Source organism: Cygnus olor, chromosome 7 (genome assembly GCF_009769625.2).
Source record: "Cygnus olor isolate bCygOlo1 chromosome 7, bCygOlo1.pri.v2, whole genome shotgun sequence".
Lineage (NCBI taxonomy): Eukaryota > Metazoa > Chordata > Aves > Anseriformes > Anatidae > Cygnus > Cygnus olor.
The window spans coordinates 5,229,915-5,249,974 of record NC_049175.1 but is presented as its reverse complement, the minus strand read 5'-3'; the positions used below and the strand labels follow the sequence as shown (position 1 = coordinate 5,249,974).

Genomic DNA, 20,060 nt, shown 5'->3' with positions numbered 1-20,060 from the left:
AGAAGAGGAGGATGTGAAACTGGTGGTAGCAGTACCATGCAACTGCTCACCAGCTCAGTTGTAATCACGGGATCTTGATGCCAAGTAAGGTACATATTTTTCAGTACTATAAAAAGCCTCAAGGCATGCTAAACATCTACAACAGAACTTATTTGCATAAATACATGCATACAAAAATTTCAGTATTCATAAAGACGTTTTTAATCTTTAGTCTTTCAGACAGGTCTTGCTAAATCAAAAACGTTCAAACAGTTCCTCGCGCTTGAACATTCCTTACTTCATGTCCATACAAAGAGTCAATTTGTTGAACTTGCCCTCTAAGGCATTTAGAAATTGTACTAAAATATCTGTACACTTAACATTCCAGTGCTCCTACTGAAGTCCTGCCATTTTTGTGCTACAGAGCTATTTGTGCAACTACAATATTTAAGTAGGCAATGACTTTAAAAAAAGGAATTGCTGTATTTGTAACCTCATGTTCATGCTTTAAAACTACTATTCTTGCAATATTTCACTCTGCAATCAAAACTGCACCCCTGTCACACCAATAATTTTGCTCATTTATGCCTCAAGTTTCCTGCATTAACAGCATAAATTTAGAGCTGCATTTTTGCTGCTCTCAGGAGAGCATAAAAAAGAGCTCCACATTTAATATCTAAAAGGCAAATGCATTAAGGAAATGAAACTTTGGCAATTTATGTATTGCTTCATCCTGAAAGAACAGAATTAAAAGATACCTAATGGACATCAGTCCCTTTGCAATTATGTTTCAGATAAAACCTTCCCTTAGAATCTGGCACATTAGACATATACATTTATACACGTATACTATTGATTAGGAGATAAGAGCTTTGGTTTCTTAGCTGTGCCAGTTTACTGTAAACAGGAGTGGCACCTACCATTCTTAAATGTAGTTCATACTGTGAACTGAATGAAATATAATTTAAATTATTATAATAAATTATAATAAATATATTATTACTAAATTATGCTACTAATGTGATGAAATAAAATAAATGAGTTAGATCATCATATGCAGTGAGTGAATACTAACAACGGGAGTTATATTGATTACAATATCTGGGAATCTACAACACAAGATTAATACATCAGACAAATGTTCTTCAAACAAATTTTCTTGCAAATTCCTGTTCATCATCATTTCAAACTTCAGTCATTGGCTTCTGTTTGTTTTTCACTGTTACCTGCCAAGCACATGTGCCAAGTTCTGGCTATCTGGGCTTAGTTTTACAGAAAACTAATCACTTATCTTGTGATAGAGCAAGAGAGGGGCAAAAGAGTCATGCAGCATAACTTGAATATTAATTTTCACATGGAAAAGTTACTTAGACTGAGATTTTTGGATGTTGAACTTGTTTACTATACAATACAGAGCAAGGCTATCATATACTCTTGAAACCTTTACCTTAAATTAATTTAATACACCTCCAGCACAAATATATACCAAATCTAGAAAATACAGATTTCACAAAACCATTTTATTTAAAGAGTTAATCAGGTAAACTTGCCTAGAACGTGAAAACTATGCTGTGGCTATCAGTAACCAAAAGCTCTATCTGCACAAAGAGCAAAGAAAAATCCACACTGAGAAAAATACTTCTCCGAGAGAGTGGAAAATCTCATTTTAAATACCTAAATACATTGTGCTTTTCGGCATGAAAAGAAACAGAGAATTGCCCAAAGTAAGGGCAACATCAGGTCAGAGAGAAAATACAATATAAAGCAATTAACTACAGAGAAGCATACAATTAAAGTTTACTCTTTGGGGACATGCCCTGATCAGAAACAAGTTCAGAAAGGCCTAAGGATAAAAATTATGCACAGTTACATGTGTAAATATATATATATATATATATTTATATATATATATAAAATATATATAAGCAAATTGTTAGAAGGTTTATGCTTTTAAAGACTCATTAATCTGACCTAGAATGACCCATAATCCTTGGGTCATTCAGCATCTTTATCTCCTGCAGTTTATAAACTCTGTCACGATCCACCTCCTCTCTAGTCAAGGCCCCAGACTCAACAAAATCCTTTCCACTGAACCCTTTCTGTTGTTTCTTTTTCCCCCTCACATTTGCTTGAACTCCCCCCTTACTCCAATGTAGCCTGAACAGGGTTGATACATTGCAGCATTTTATTCAACCTTTTTCAAGTAATAGATATGACATCGCTGACTTTATTCAAAATTGCATGTGCTCAGTAACCCAACAAGGTCATGCTTCCCACAGATATTTTGGCAGTTAGTGAAACATTTGTTATGATTCAGTCAGTTCTAGCCTCAAGGTTTTACTCGCTGGACAGAGAAGCTTGCTCAGTATTTCTATAACACTTTATCACATGTGGCTTTTCATCTCAAAAAAAAAAAAAAAGGACAGAATTCATCTTTTGATCTTAATACATCATTTTTTTCCCCATGGTTGCAAGTTAAGGGAAGTCCTAATGATATATGATGGACCATTAACTACAAAAAGTCACCACCAGGGTTCCATTTCAAGCCAAAACTGAAGAGATCAAGTGGATAAACTTATCCCCCAGGTGAAACACTTCAGTAAAAATGACTAGAAGCAGTGTATTCTGCTGCTTAAACATCTGATGACTGTAACTTCCATCTGTGCCTTGCTGAATTCTGGCAGCAGGCAGGATTATTTAGTCTATTATTGTTCAGCCAGTGGGAAGACTTTATTATGGCAGGAAATGTGGGACAGATTTCTCAAATGAAGGCAGCTCTCAGAACAAATTAGTAACTGAAGAAATAGGACTCCACTAGAATGATCTGATGACCTGCTTATCTATAGGCAAACTAGGCATCAAACAAAAATTGGAGTGACTTGTGATGTAAGATATTTAGATTTTGATTCAGCACATATCACTACCTCTTCAATCAATTGTGGAATATTACTTAGTGTGCTGAGTAAAATTAAGCTTTTCCTTCTTAATAAATGAGAAAGGTGTTTCTACTGTCATATGATAAGAGTAGAGATGAATTAAACTTTAATTCTTTACTTAAATTAATGAATTAAACCTTACTTATAGTGAAGTTTATTCTAACAAAAGCATTATATAGAATAAAATGTTCATACCTGGTATGCCATGGAACAGCAGCTCTAAATCCTTTTTTTTGAATATGTTAGCTTGTATTTTGTTATTTCAACAGAAATATGCTTTAGACATATTTTAATAGTTGGAGATTGTACAGGGCACTTAAGTATAAGCAAGCAAAAATTTCATCATTTAACCATGTCCTTTAATTACGGGATTAATCTTCAAAGCCTTGTGGAGTACATCTGCAAAGTCTCAGAGAGAATAAAAGGATTACAGAGGATAAAAACCGCACACAACACTAAAGGTACCAGTTGTATAAGTGAGCGGTGATAATCAAAAGATGCACATACACTAAGGCTATATTTATACACAGATTACACAGCATATGGATGAAGGAACCACTATTCTTCTGTCCCTTTATACCCGCAAAACATATTGAGACAAATGTTTATGCAAGGCTGTTTTCATATTTTAAAATCAGCTCTTTCCTAAAACTGGGTGTTATGTATCACTTACAGTCAATCTCAGCAGGTGAGCTTCAGTGTATGATATGATTGTTCTCAATTACAGTTCTTTATCCAATGGATTCTGAAAGTGGAAACTTCTGGTTTACTGTAGTCTCCCCCCACAATGTTATTAGACTATTAAGTTAAAATATCTTCCTTTTCACTCACTGTTTTCATGAGCTCTCCTAGATGACCACTACAGAGGTATACTTGCTTCAGCTTCAGAAAAGCTCAAGGTTACATGTGATTAAGAATCAGTCCTCATTCATGCTCATCTTGGCCTCTGGGAATTGCCAGATATGCTCCAGAATAATTTATTTAAATTATCATCATGTGAATTAAAGTTGTGAATGTATCTGAAAATACATTTTTACTAGCAGGTGAAAGATGTCAGTCCCTTCCTGCTTTTTATACCCATCTGATAAAGCTAGTCACCCTTAATAAGTGTTTTGTTCCCCAAAATATTTAAGATAAAGATAGTATCCCAGTTGAATAGTGTCAGCTTTCTCTTCTGCCCTCTGAGAAACTTGCAACTTGAAAGTGTATTTTGAATTAAAAAACAAAGCACAAAGACCAGTCAGATTTTTCCTTAGTTGAGGAAATACGATTCTATTTATGTTTAGAAGTTACTAGAGAAACCTGTTGAATTAGGTCTCTCTTAAAAATTGTCTCTTGCTGAATTCTCTGAAGAATACTTAATGCAGAATCTGGTAACTTCACTACATTACTTATGCTTAACAATAAAGCAGAACAGTCAGTCTTTTGAAATGAAATATAACAATATGAGGAACACTGAACATAAGTTATTTGAGAATATTGGATAATTTGTCTGTTATGGAATTCATATCTGTGCAGATAGCTAACAAAATATATGCAACACAACTAAAATAAATGGTTCATAAATGGTTCACTGGCCATATGTCTGGCTATGTATTTCACGCAGGATATACTCCCAGACAGAAATATTTCCAATATGTATACAAATCAGTTCAGTATTTTTCCTCTTAAGCATTAAAAATATTATGACTTTGTGCCCAGAACCTCATAATATTAATTTAAAAATTAAAATATTTTTCTTAAAACAAAACATTTTCTATGATTTAGACATGTAAACCTCCACAGTGCTCTGAAGTCCAAATTTCACTGTTAAATGCACCACACTACGGAAGAAATCTTGGAAAAAAATCAGCGTAGGAAGGTGAATGGATCTGAATAGGAAGGTTAAGCTTCAAGAAGAATTCAGAGATACAGCCAGGCTAGACAGGAGAGAATACTTTGTATGTAAAACACCACTACCTCCTTGCTTTTTATTAACACTAATGAAAGGAGAGGTAGCAACATCCTCAGGCATCCTTGAGCACAGCAAAAGGCTGCTGTCTGGAGCCCGAACTCCTTCCACAGCTGTGCTGCAGACTCCAAATGCCCTGAGGAGGACCAGTAACTACCCAGCAAAAAATATTACAAGCACTGTTTAGCTCTACTGAAATAAACAACTATGTGTTCACTGTATCCCCATATCAGTGTTCCAGTTGCTCAAATGTGAGGAGACACAAACATATCAGAATGACATTTGCTAAAAACTGAGACCAACCAACCCTCTGGGTAGGGAAACTAATCAAGGAAAATAATTACTTTTATCAATTCCTTGAAACGCAAATCCAACAGATCTGCTCTGCTATGACATTATTGTTATGTAGGATTTCCTGGCTGACAAAATAATCACATCCATTAAAAGATAACCAGTGTCTGACTGAGAATGAAGAATGTGTTGGACTCAATCTCTCCTTGGAGACCTTTCATGGACTTTTGCTGTTCTACTTCAAATCCTACCTGACCGCATCCAATCTAGCAGAAGCCAAAAAGGTCAAATTACTGCCCTTGTAGGAATTCCCTTAATCATGTCCTAATATTCTGTGTTTGTTTAAACACAAAAATAAGATGTTCAGTTTTTATATGGTTCTTTCTTTTCTACATTCTCCTCTTAGCTTCAGTTTGGAATGAGATGCCTGTTAAGAAGGTGGAGTCTCTGAAGTGGTAACAAAACATTCTCCCTGGTTCTCTGAGTAGCATTTCAAATGCTACTAAGATGTAAGCCTGTCCCCAGTCTCTAGATCTATCTTCTAGCCAAACTTTTGGAGCGGAAAATAACCTGATAAAAAATTAGCAAGCTCTCATTGCAAATGCACTCTTTTCCCTAATATTTGTTCTCTTATTTTTTCATTGCCAGACAAAATAAAAACCTAAATATGTTTCTATGATTATGAGGACTCAAACAAATAACAGCGCTAATCATATGCTAAGTGGCAATTTTGTAAATTCTGAGTATAGTTCAAGTAATACCAATCTAACTGAGAGCATTACATAGCTATAAAAGTAATATGAAGCTAAGTTTTATAATTTAGTTGCCATTTACATACATTACTTCCAATATTAGAAAACAAATTTGTAGCTCAAACTGTCTTCCTCAGATGCATTTAAAGTATATGAGATTAAAGAAGCTGTAGTTTAAATTACTGTAATGCAATTATCACAGATTATTACTTGTGCCCCAAAAATAGAATTTGAATTGAATTTGGGATTGGTTTGGAGAGAAATGGTACTGCTGCCAAATTTTAGCCATCTTTCTAGCCACTTAGACAACAAGGTCACCTTCTACTTCTTATTGTGTTATATTTAAGGAAAGCAATAAGTTAAACTAGAAAACTGAAGTACTCATAAAACTGAAGGGAAACATGAATGCCTTTGCATCTAAAACTGCATATACACATTCACAAACAAAACCTACTAAAGAACTATGGATGACTTTATTCTGGAACAAAAAATGCTTTTCCTTAATCACTTTTGATTTTTCACCAATAATTTTCCGTATGGTTTCAAGGCCAACTAATACAAATATTCTATTAACAATGGAATAATAGTATACTACTGCTTTCATCCAAAAGCACTTCACGTTCTTGCTCCTATACACTGTTATCTAAAATTCTATGTAACATTTCTCCTTTCAGTTGTGTTCAGCAAAATAAATGTGTGTACAAACACACAGTAATGTCATGTAGATAGACAAACATAGAGTGGCTGGAAAAATAAGAGAGGGTCTGGTATCACTTGGAAGGAACCTCATCTACTGCACTAGAATCTGTTAATCAGTTCAGTGAGAACCATAGAGCAACTCTGTAGAGGGAGACATTTCAGAGCCTGGCATCCTCTATCTAATGTGCTCTTGTTCTATTAAACCTTGTCTTTATGTTGCTACTTTATTTTCTAACTTGCATACACAGATGATCATGGACAGGAGAGATATCAAAATATCAAGAAAAAGCAGGAAATTGGTATTAACTGTAAAGCACAAGGGTATATTACTTCATATCTAAATCCCTCACTATCTTGACAGAAAAATAAATTGTCTTGTATTTTGGAGCCAAGCATGTTTAAAGGATGAGCTCCAGGTCACTGAGAAAAGAGAAAGGGAGAAAATTAAATCTCTACTGCAAGGATAAGTTATTTTATTGACACTCTTGTTTACCAGTAGTGCCTGAAGTTAAGCATGCTGGGACATAAACTGGATAAATGGTTGGTTAAAAAAGGAAAAATTTTGATTTCTACGTATCAAGTAACCTAAATATCACTTGCTGACAATCAAGTTAAAATACCAAAACGTTTTCTAGCATGTTTTTCTTTTACTTGCCAGTATTCTCTACAGTTTCTTCAGATATATGGTCTTGGGGTACTGTCCATGTTTTTCCACCATTTTTCCCTTCTACAGGCTTGTGCAGGCTGCAATGCTCTCCTTGTGTGTTTTTCACATGCTCTTCCTCAGCCTAGTTTAATATTAAACACAAGAATTATGTATCTCTCACTTTTTCCCTTTGAATCAATTAATCTCATAGTAAGCACCTGAGGAAAAAAAGTACAGAAAAACACACATATAAAATTAATATGAATTTCTGATACGTAATTTACGAGTTTTTTTTTTCCCCAAAAAGTATCTAATTGCCTCTTGAATTTAAATGTACATTTAAATAATATACAACATAACAACTCCTATTTCAGATAAAAGTTTTAGCAACAAACCTGCCTACTACTGCATTGTGCTTGGACCTATTGCACTTTTTGTATGCTTCCACAGCCCACGGTGGCAGTAGTTTGAAATAGCTTCTATAGGCTGGGCGCCTGCTAAGGTGCTGGAAGAACAGATTAACATAGGTGTGATCAAAACAGATCGATGCTGTTGTGGCACTCTGCAGACACCCACTTGGGAAGTAGGAGATGAGAAGGGAAGCAATGCTGATCTGCAGGCTGGAGCTGTGGCATCCTTTGGGCGTGGCTGGCCAGTGAGTAAGCTCTTCAGATATGGGCAAAGTACTGCATTTAAGCGTTGCAAAGCACTGTTTTGGTTTGCTTCATAACTCCTGTGGCTGTTATCAACCACCACCAGGGAAAACTGGCTGGGAAGGAAGATATAAAACAATGTTAAGGGAGAATAAGGGAGTTTACTAAGGGAGAATAAGCTGCACCGAAAGCAAAAGTTCCTATTTCTGTGGCACAGGCAAAACTGGCAGCTCACAGCCTTGCAGCTCAGGCAACCCTGCAGCCGGGAGCCACACTGCAGGCAGGTGGGGGAGCACGAGACCCAGTGCCACAGCCCCAGGCCGCTGCCATTTGTCAGCAGGAGCTGTGGTCAGGCCTGCAGGGGCCTTGCCACTGTGCCAACTTCTTGCCGAGCGGCAGTGCTATGTTAAGGCCCCACGTGGGGAGCCACAGTGTATGAGAAGCCCCAGCGTTTCCCTCTGGCCTAGGCCAGTAGCAGCTGCACTGAATGCGGTTCCCTGCCTGGTCACAGGCCGCTTCCCTGCAGGCAATGCACAGCCTGTCGTCCCCGCTGGCGCCTTAGGCACAGCCAGGCCTCAGTGATGGGTTTGGAAGGAACTGGGGATCCCCCCTCAGCTTGCTAACGTGCCGATTTCTGGGCCCCAAACCACACAGAGCTTTCCCGTCTCACCTGTAGGAATGGAAGTCACAGAACACCTATGGCAATGTCCTGCCTACACCGCTGTTTCCTCGCATGCAGTTATGCTGCTGGCGCAAAGATTTTATTCCAGAGCCAGGTGTGGCTGTTTTGCATCAGAGTCAAAACACATTGCTGGGGACAGGGCAAAGCTTTTCTTCCCCACTTTATCTCCCTCCTTTGATGCCACCGAGCACATCAGTCTCTAGCCCCACTGTTCCTGGGAAATGTACTTTTGGTACATTTCAGTTGGAGTTTCTGACAGAACATTATGGTCTCTCTGGAGGACTGTCTTACATCTGAATCACTAAGCTGAACATGATACACATTCAGCTACCCCATTTCTTCTTAAGATCCAAATGTAACTAGATTCCACGCAAGCCCATTGCTCTTGTGTGCTGTAAATCACCAACCTCAGCAAAGCCGAGTCATAAAACTGTAACTGAAGAGGAAGAAACATTCCTTATGGCAACAAAATGCTATCGCATCTGATGACTCCTACCCTTTCCTTCTCTTATGCTGTCTTTATTCTGTCATGTTCAGTAGATAATTAATTAGAAGATAGGAATTAATGTCTTTCCTCTCTAAGCAGTACTTTTGTATGAATTTTAATCTTAATGTAGCACGGAGCTCCAAATCCCATCTCACATGCAGCTGAACGCTATGTTGTTACACCTAAGGCCTAATCCCTTTTCTGTGTAAGTACAGATAGATGTTTTTAACCTATTTGCATTCGTCATAATTGCGGTTTGAGTCCGGAGAAGACTGATTACACTGCTTGCTTTGTTTGGGCAATTCCAGGAAATTAACATGTGCTAAGCTGTTTCTCTAGATACTGCAGACTTGTGTTAGCTGCTACAGTTACTGAGCAAATATAAAATGCAAAGACACCTACAGCCTTCACCACTGCCTGCTTCTGCTTTGATATCCAAAGCCAGATGAGGATGCATCATGATCTTAGGTTGCAAACAGCCATCTAACTCAGTGCTACTTACTGCAGCTGATGCAAACCCATTCATAGATGTGGAACCAATCCCAGCTTGGCTGCACCTGATCATTAATCTCGACGCAATATGAGGGAAACTGGCTGCCCTACCCGAATAAACTAATGACAATGCTATGTATCACCTAGATATTGCCCCCTATCCGTGTAGCACAGTGCTCTCCAAAGAGATCTACATATTTTATTACAAAGATATTTGACAAAAACAAATTGAGAGAAAATACAAAACTGTCTATATGACAGGGAGTCTAGTTAATGCACCTCTCTGATCATATATATGAAAGAATCTTCACTTAAATCGTCTTGTATTTCCTTTAAAACAGTACTTCAACGATTCTTTCTTGGCCCTTCTGCGCATTGCAAATAATTTCCAAGGTAATTCTTTTTCCATGCAAGTATTAGTAATACAGCTAATGAAGCCAGTTTCCCAACATGATGCTTGGCATATGTAGGGGAACTTCTCATCTGGAGATGATGTACAGAACAGTGCAGCCTCTGGCAGGCTGTCTGTAGGGTGCAGGCACACAGCTACGACTGTGACATCAGGGCCACACAAAAGAACATCATCATTGTCAGGCTCTGGGTTCTTCTGACTCGCCACAATCACTGGTGGTCCAGAAAGAGTAGGGGATGTCCAGATAAAAAACAAAGGAAGCCCAGCAGCTGAAAGCAGGGATAAGAAATCCAGAAATATAACTGCAATGTATAGAAATATATCCTTCTGAACCACTTACACTGGGCATGCTGCCTAGGTCACCTCTACTACAATATCTTACGGTAGTTGCAGCTTTTCGAGTAGACATTTTTCAACTAGCTGCAGCAGTGCTAGCTGTCTGCATCATTCTTATTTTCGTTTTTCTCCTTTGAAATAGTTCATCATGGCTTTAACATCTTGCCTGCTAATGCAGAAGAATTGCAGACTACTAGGAAAAGGGAGAGCATGCACGCACCAGATCTGCAGGAGTTTCCCCATCCACAGTCATTAGGAAAAAGAACAGATATGAGTCTTTCTCAATAATTTCATTAATCACATTTCAAGCTTTTATTTACATTTGAAATTGATATAAAACGTACCTCATCTATTCTTATGTAGTTTTGTGCATTTGTATTGCCACAAGCATTTTCTTCTACCCTTGTAATGAAATCTTTATTTTTTTTTTTTTTTGGGGGGGGGGGGGGGGGGGGGGATTGGGGGAGGTTGTGGCCATGTGAAAATGAGACATGAGCGAGTGAAACTGTAAGTTCCAGAAGCCTGATTTTGCTCCTGTTTTCCTGATTTGTACAAACTGCCAGGCCTTCTCAACAGATAAAAATTCCTTGTTTTTCAATTCTGCTCTGTCAGACACTCACATGCATGATACTGATCTCAGTGCCACAAGAGAAAACTCTAACTAGATTACTGACATAATGGAAGTACTGTAATACCTACAAAGTAGTAAATAAAAACAGAATCTAGCCTGCAGCTCATACCTTAACATGCATAAAATTTTTATTTCATTTCAATTCCATACTTTTTTTCTTCTTCCCCAGCACTTTCAAAAATTTATTTTGGAATTGAAACCTTCCAGGCTTGAATGAGTGTTTTTTTAAGTGAGAAAAATCCATTTGGCTGCCTTCCAGTTAGATAAAGCTAAAAGATGATTTTTACTGACTTAAAAAAAAAAAAAAATGCACATGCTTTTACTTCTACAGACATCATCCAAATTACTTTAATTCATGAAATTTAACAACTGAATATTTTTTGCATTCTAAGTTCAATCATCATGACAATTGAAAAAATGTTTGCATGTGAAAAATGGTTTGTTTACATGTCTTTTAAGATAAGAAAAGATTCCAAATTTAGAAAAAAAACATGTATTCTATCAATAATTCAAGAAATACTGTGTCAGGGTTTTTTTTTTTTTTTTTGTGATCCCTCTCCCCCATCCCATTTTTTTGGATAGAAACATGCGGATGGGGAAGAATTTATTTCTTTTTTTTCCAAGATGTCTTTTGAAGGATCATTTCTTGTACCAAGTGCTTTTTATCCATTGTATTGGGAGTAAGATCAGATCTAAATTGTATTCTGCTACCATGATGACTGATGCGTATAAATATTCATGAATTAACACCTGCAGTTGGCTATTTTCTAAAAGCTGTGCAACTGTTATTGCAGTTGTAGCTGTGGACTGTAACATCTCATTTGAATTCATGAGACTTGTTATACATTTTAAAATATATATGAAGTGATATTAAAGTCTAATGAAGAACAAGAATCCCATCTGCTACCTGCAACCTAGTAATACCTGCATAACATAACAGAGGGAAACAGTAATGTAAGCAGTGAAGATGGAAACTTGTTTGTTTATTAAAACTTCAAATTTGTTTTGATTATTCATTCTAATCCCTGTTGGTAAAAATTATGTTCCAAAGTGGCACCTTTCCAGATCTCTGTAGAGATCTTTGAGTTTTAGCCCACTAAAAGTTTGGCAGCGAATCTAGCTGCCAAATTTTTCTTAAAGAAGAAAACGACTTAAATTCTGTAACAGCCTATTTGATATTCAACTTTGCTCACACATGAGACTCTCTTGAAGATGTATGCGCACTTGTTTCTACAGACTGCAAGACAAATTAATTTAGGGTTTTCAACTGAGTTTTGTGTCAAGAGAATTGCAGGGACAAAAATGTTATTACTTTAAAAGTTACACTACCTGGAAAGATGTAAGATGTTCTTCTTCTTAATACAAAACAACATATTTTTTTCTCATTTGCCAATACCTTTCTAAAGTGATTTTCCCCAAGCTTCCATCACTAGTTATTTTTGAGCTCAGACAGGAAAGATTGAAAAGTGACTTCCAGGAGGCTGTGAAGATTCAGAGTTTAGAATATGATGACATTCTTGGTAGGATCCTGGTATCTGCTGCCTAGGGATAATAAGCACCATAACATACCTTTAAAACACTTTTCTTTTTTTGCTCTTTACAATTAGATTTATGGTGAAGGGAGGAGCAGGCGTGTTTTCCACTGACATCAGCAAGACTGACATTTCATGCCCTGCCTGGTCCTGGTCACTGGCATCATTTACTGTAGTATGTAAACATCTCATAGCTTGAAAAAACTAACCAACCCATTCCCAGAATATTTTTAGTATAATGAGATGTCGCTATATCTAATTTACCAAGAACACAAGTATTTAAAGAGTTTCCAAGAAGCCTGGAGAGTAACTGAAGAAGTTTGGCTGTGGGTTGAGATTAAGTCCCAGGAAAGCGCTCAACCTCTGTGGTTTTGTATAGGTAGCTAATATAAGTGTGCCATACTTACCTAACCAGGATATTTGTATTTGCTGTGGTATAAATCCATGGCATTATCCAGTGGCCTGAACCTCATGTTCAAGACTGTATTTGTAACACAATGCCAGTGTTATACCTATACATCTTTATGAACTGTGATCACACTAGACTTGCACGAGCAGCAAAACTCTAGTTGCAAGAGGGATATGACAGCACTCTGCAGTGCCTCATGATCCCCAAAGGGATCATAAACCCAGCACAGATTTGGAGTTCTGTACACTAACAAAGCTGTTTAAGCTATTTAAACTCAAGTCTGTTCCAGCAGTCTTGGTCACCATTTCTGATTATTTTCTTAAACTTCAAACTATGCTAGAATAAGGCTAACTGCCCATTTATTAGTAATTTGTGCAGCCTGTAGTAATTCTGATCCTATAACACTGAAAAGTCAGAAACTGAGAAAACCCTGAGAGAATACCTTTTAAAGATATGTATATATATATATATATATATATATACATATATTGGTTGAACAAGGTAACAGAAAAGGACATATTTTTCAGTTAAACTCCAGTTACTCAGATGATAGATGACAACCAGCATTTTAACCTAAGAGCTTCTCAAGCCTGAAATGTCATTTTCCTTCTCAGCTGTCCTTGCCCATATACTTTCAGGTGAAAATGGAAGAATCTGTCATACATCAGAAAAGTAGTTGCTTGCTAGTTGTATTCATAGTCACTAAAGGCAAGAGTATTTAAAAAGCTTATAAGAAAGATTAGTTTATAGGAACTCATTTATGCAAACTTTTGTGCTGTTCACATAAAACCTATGCACATTCACAAACATTCATTATCACCTATTAGATAAACATTAAAAATAAACACAATCTAGTAAGAATATTACAGGGCAGAAGTCTCAGAAATCACCAACAGAACAATGACACAGAGCCCTAATGCTTTTAGGTAATATTCAATTGTGTCTTAGAAAAGTCAGATTTGGCTGAAATTGGATTTTACGTGTTAACTGCTTAAATCACTTTTGAAAAGAAACCATACCATCCTAGAGTACTAAAAACTGACAGAATCCCATTTCATTTGTGGTCTTATTTTTTTTAAATACCCTATCAGTATACAAATTGCACTCAGAGTACTGCCAATCACTTCATTTTGATGCATGATTCAGGACTTCGCATATAATTACAGCTTTGGTTTTCTGTGGTTCCTAAGCAGACTTATAAAGGAAATTGAAAAAAAAAAAAAAAAAAAAAAAAAAAAAAAAAAAAAAAAAAACCTCTTGCAAGAAATTGCAGGCTATATGTTTTTTAAAATCCTACAGGCATCTAAGGAAAAACTGCAGAACAGTCTCTTAATAGCATTTAGTTATCAGAAGGTAGATAGACGGAAAGCCACTGGAAAAAGTATCTTGATCTTGAAATGATCATATAATAATTTCAGCATCAAAGGGAGTAAATTCTGACTTCAACACATGAAAACACAAACACATTGCATGAAATATTTTACTGTATAATATCAAGGGGCCAATCTAAAGAGTATTGAACAATCAGTGGCATTTTCTTTGTGTGTATCTAACCCCAAATTCATCTGAAATTTACTATCAGGTGACTGGGGGAGAATGAACTCACTAATGGAGTATGACTAGGCCTGTGCAGATTCATCACCACATTCCCTGTCAAAGAGAATGAAAACACAGGACTCAAGTCTGGTCCCGAATGATCACAATTTCCTTATAGGTAGGGTCAAGCATTTTCTGTGTTTCTCAAACTAAAAGAACAAAATGCAAACAGGAGGAGAAGAACTTCAAAGATTTCTTCTTTCTTCATTCTGAAGAAAAGCTGTAGGGGGAGGAAAGGATACAAGAGCAAAAAGCCAGAGAAGTATGGAAAGGATGGGGTAATGAGGAGTTAGCATGGACAGACATAGACAACATTCACTGCGTAGACTTCAGGAAGAAAAAGGATTTTTTTTAATATTTAATTTTTAAGTGTAGCTTAAAACCAAAATATGCTAATGATCTATACTAAAAATCTTCTATTTTCCATAGATACACCAAACTTCTTTACTAGAGACATTTCTAAACTGTTTATATCGGCCCCTTGTGACAGTCTCCAACATGCACAATAATTACAGCATTTCTGTCTCCATATCACTGAAAATATGCAATCATCTACATCATTTCCCTTGAAAGATGCATTTAAATGCTCCAATGGTGCCACACACAGCTTTCTACACTGCCTTTCACCCAGCAGCTGCAGCACAGGAGGAACAGGTCTCTCCAGAAGGAGGAAGAGGAGGCAGCAGCAATGCTGACTTGTTACAATCCCTGTCACTAGCACAGAAGAAAAATTTCTGCTCCGTTAATAGAAATCTGAGTGTTTTACAAATGGCACAACAGATGCAGTGCACCGATGGAAATGATGTAGACAGTGATGCTGCAAAAGCTCTTCAGGCAGAAACACAGTTGTCATGGGCTGAACAATGTCTCGCACACACGTTGCCACAGGAATAATTTTAGGAACAATTGGTGGGGCCCTAAGGTAACCCCCCTGCTCTTTCTGAAGAATTCCTTGGGGTTTTAATTTCCAGATGGAGAAACCATAGAGCTGAGTTCATCATGTCATCTACAGGATGACATCTCCCACGATGCAATACCCCCTGTCACTGAAATACAGTGCCAAGCATTGGGTATGAGCCTAGTACATGAGGTAGAAATGGAAACCACAGCCTTCTGCTGCAGAGATGCAAGCCAATAGTTGAGTCATCTCAGGAGCTTCATCTAAATCCTTATACACTGTTTTTTACACTAGAAAATTGATAAACCGATACAAATGTGTGCTGCCAGGATTCTGCCATTCAGGTGGAAGGAAGGGAGTAAAGAGAACAAACACTGAAGTGTTCAGGCAGAGTTTTCTGATGAACGGTATGCTCCTCATGCATTCCTGGCAGCATACAAGACTGTATCGTAATTAAAACTATGCAAAAAATAATTCAAGATTAAAAACGCAGGGAAACAAACAAACAAAAATCAATGCTACCTGAAAGGCAGATCAAGACCTTACCTTGACAAACAGGTTGGCAAAGGGACAGCTGGCCGAGAATTCATTTACAATTAATCTGCACTAGACATACTGTTTAGCTGCATTATCTGATTCTACCTCATCTTCTGACTCAAGGCCTCATTTGTTATGTCCTGTCTTTTAGTCTCGAAATACAATGGCAAAGTGATTGCTTGTGATTTTATGCTTTTCTGTGCCCAGCACAATGAGACTGCTCAACTGCTCCAAAGAGCTATGATGAGAAAAGAAAGTCCAAAGCCGCCAAGGAAAGCACTATAAAAAATCTTATGCTAGAGCATCACTTTTTCAATATTATATATTTTAAATTGCCTTAGATTTTCTTGAAGTAAAAAAAATTAGACACATTGAGACAAGAAATTATCAGATGCATTTCATCCAGTTAAAATATTCAAGAGCCATTTGGAACTGTACTAGTCCACTGTGATTCAAAATGCTAAATGCTTCATCAAATACTACCAGATAGGAGGATTTCAGTAGCAATTTGTGACTATGAAGGTGAAGTAGTTGCACAGTGGGCTTCTATAACAGCATATAATCTCCTTAACTCTTAAAGAGGAACCTCAGTTTGACACTTACTTGGCTTCCTGCAGACAGCCTGTGTGTCTGGGATGCTTTATGTCTTCCAGACTCATTAGAAACTCTATTAGGGCTCACTATAAATAAAGTGGAGCCTTCTCACTGCAACAAGTTTCAAAAAGAAAAGAGAACATTTACAGAAGAAGAAATTAACTTGAACAGTTCTCTCTTTTGCTTTTTCTTCATTCACTTTTAGGCACTTATACATGTATGAAAATACCTAAACCCCTTGAATCCAGGTTCTTCTGTTGCTTAATTCAGGTGTGAAGTCATAATTCTGTGCTTGCAACATCATGAGCTCTCTGGAAATAACTGCCATTTTACAAAATCAGCAGTTTAGAATTGTTCTGCAGAACAAACGAAGAAGAAAAAGGATCCAACCCTATGTGACACTATATGCCTAGTGCAAGAGTGAAAGTCCAGTTATTATTCCATAACTATAAAGTGTTTGGGTTTATTGTAGTAAAATTACAAGAACCAATGGATCAATACTGAGAAATATCGTTTTGTCTAAGAGAAAAAATAGCTTCCAAACAAACATAAGATGACGACTCTATCAAGCTTCATTTATTTATACACACACGCACACGTAGAGGAACACACAGCCCTTCTTTCCTATAAAATGTCTCCCAAATCATATCTCAGAATTATTTTCATTTTAGAAGGAAATACTGATTAAACTCTGTCTGGGGAGAAGAATATGAAGAACTGCTATAGACTTCTATATTGAATGGAGCTGCAATTTCAAATGAGAGGAAATTCCTTTCAGACTCTGCCTAAGAAGTGGCCTTAGCACTTCTAAGACCACGTGCCAAGCCAAATAAAATAAAAATTGTCTGGTAAAATTAGAATGATATTGATAGACTATATGTTGTAATTTCCCAATATAATTGCATTTATGTAGGAGGGGGTCTCTTGACTAAGAGCTACATGTCAGGTTTACTCCTTCCTCATCGCTTGCCAGGATATTAGAGGGACAGAAATAATGACTGAAGATTCACAAAGACTGGGCTTACAGCAAGGATGATCAGCCTCAGCTCAGGAAACCGCTCAGTCTTCTGAGACTGGAGCTGTGAAGCCACCCCTGACTGGGCATGGCTGGTGGGCAAACTCTCCCCTAACATCAGTCTGGGTTTCTTTCCTCAGTAACTCTGAGGCCACTTGATATTATATTATCACACATGGATAGTAACAGAGGAAACACTTGCTTCCTGCAATGGCTAGATGATACCACTTAAAGAATGCTTTATGCCAAAAATAGATAAAACATTAAAATAAAATCCTTTCTGCTGTCAAATATTTTGGCACTGCAATATAGAAGATACAGCCAGTGTTGAACAGGAATTGGGGTTGCAACAAAGCAAGGAAGTCTTTAATGAGACTTCCTTTTGGGAAAAAGTTTTGCATGTGCTTAGACAGCTAATGACAAATTACTAAATTTTTTATTTAAGAAGAATCTCACTGAAACACTTTCCCCTTTGGCGTACTCTTTTCAGCAGGCTCAAGAGATGCCAGACAAACATATCTCCAGACCTTTAACTGTACATAGAATCTAGCTAACATAAAGATAACTGGGAGTTAAAACATGCAGTTAATGTCTCAGATAGTGGGAAGCTTTCAGGACAGGAAGATTAGCATCTGACAGCACAAAGAGTTATGATGACAAGACACTGCAATAAAATACTGTTAGAATAGCAACTAACCTTCTGCAAAAGTGATAAGACATGAATAATAAAATTAAACAGATGAAGGAAACTAACACAAAAGGAAAGATGAAATGATTTTGAATCCCTGTTTATACTGCAACATTATTTCTTCAGAAGCTTTATGTCAATAGCAGACCTCAACTGTTTAAAATAAATGACTGCAGTGGTATGGAAGACAATGAGAAGAGGATAATTAACCTGCCGACAACACAATGATAAATTAAAAACAAAACAAAACACATTCAACTCATTTAAAACCTGTAAGTTTGAGGGCAGTCTCAGGAGCATGTTAGAAGATGTTACAGTCAGAGTCCTATATGAGTGATAGAAGATATCATATAAATATATATATATAAATATGACGTCTTCTACCACAAAGAGGTAAGGATCACACTTGTCAAGCAAACAGCATGTTGAACCCTCACAGAAAAGGAAAATGAAGCCACTATTCACAGAGAACACTAAAAATTGATACACAAACCTGCAGTCCATCCACATCTGCAAATGCTTCTACCATCCTTCCAAGAGATACATATGGGGATATAATCCTGGTCAGCATTTTCTGTAATAAACTGTAATGAAAAATAAGAATAAACTTATTCTTTGATTTCAAAAGCTCTAGCATCTGATAAATGAAATCCAACTTCATTAAAGTCAAAAGCAAACCTCTACTTGTTTCAAAGAGCAAAATTTCACTGAGTGATATCATAAAATACAAAAAATGCAACAGGAATATTCCTTACTGTTTATTTTTAGTCCTAATCAATTACCATAAATTTGCACAAAAAACAATACTCATTCTAGCCCCTAGAGGTTTTGGTGTCTTCACTGAATTCACTGGGACAGTGAACTTGAAGATTTATTTACAACTGCGGAGATCCAATCTAATCTTAATTAAAAGTGGTTAAAAATAGTAATAGAAATAAATATACATCCCAAGTATGTTTCTCTTCATCTGGCAGAATAAACTGTGTAATGAAAATCAGAATTAAAATAAAATCCTGTCTGTTTGCTCAGGTTTTATTGTAATGCACCTGCACGCTTGGTGATTTTTCATAGTTCCCCTCTTCTACTATTAATATTGCATTTTCATGTCTGGAAAGCAAATTACCTCTTTTTGGGAGGAGCTTGTGTTCTTTGCTGATGATATCTAAGATCATGCTCGGCAACACACAGAAGCTGTGAGATTTCATTGACATGATCAACATCTCCGACTTCCAGTGGAATAGCATATATAATCTTCTAACTGAAAATCTGGTAAAAGGCAAAAATACTTGCCCCTGCAAGGGCAAGTTTCTAGGTCTTTTTCTTTGTTGCCGTTGTTTTTTTCCTATGAAACAATGAAACTACAGAAATGTTAATTTCACTTTAAAAGCCCTTACTAAAATTTTCACTTTAAATATGAAAATACTTAGTAAGAGATAAATGCACTTATTGTGGTTAATATATAACCCAGCCAGATTCTACTTCTCAAAGTTCAGCTTGAACCCCAGCTCTACTGCGATCAGGAAACAAAATGGGCTCAAAGTGAAGCAAAGAGCATTCAGACTAAAAAGACAGAGAGATTGAAGAGTGAGATGAAAGGAGGAGGGAGGAATGGCATTTTGTTAAAAAAAAATACAATATACTTACCAGCCTGAACTGTGCTACACCTGATGCAAAGTCTCCTTTGCTGTATATAGGTTTTGCTGTGAGCCCAGTAAAAATATGGAGTGGGTTGAAATAGCTACTGTTGTAGGATTCATCCTCCCCAATGTACTGCTGGGAAAACTTGGCAAGTGTCTCAAAAATGTCTTTAAGAATTCTGGAAACCACAATACAAGCAGCAAGTA

The 20,060-nt window shown here is 36.9% G+C and overlaps 1 long non-coding RNA gene across 1 annotated transcript; it reads right to left on the bottom strand.

The window, feature by feature from the left end:
• Positions 1–4,990: 4,990 nt before the first annotated feature.
• On the bottom strand, positions 4,991–19,549 carry LOC121072847. The gene is made up of 5 exons (XR_005821414.1): positions 19,340–19,549; positions 18,710–18,800; positions 12,277–12,489; positions 7,650–8,023; positions 4,991–7,472 (listed from the first exon to the last, which is right to left on the bottom strand). It is a non-coding gene; the product is annotated as an uncharacterized LOC121072847 (long non-coding RNA).
• Positions 19,550–20,060: the final 511 nt, after the last annotated feature.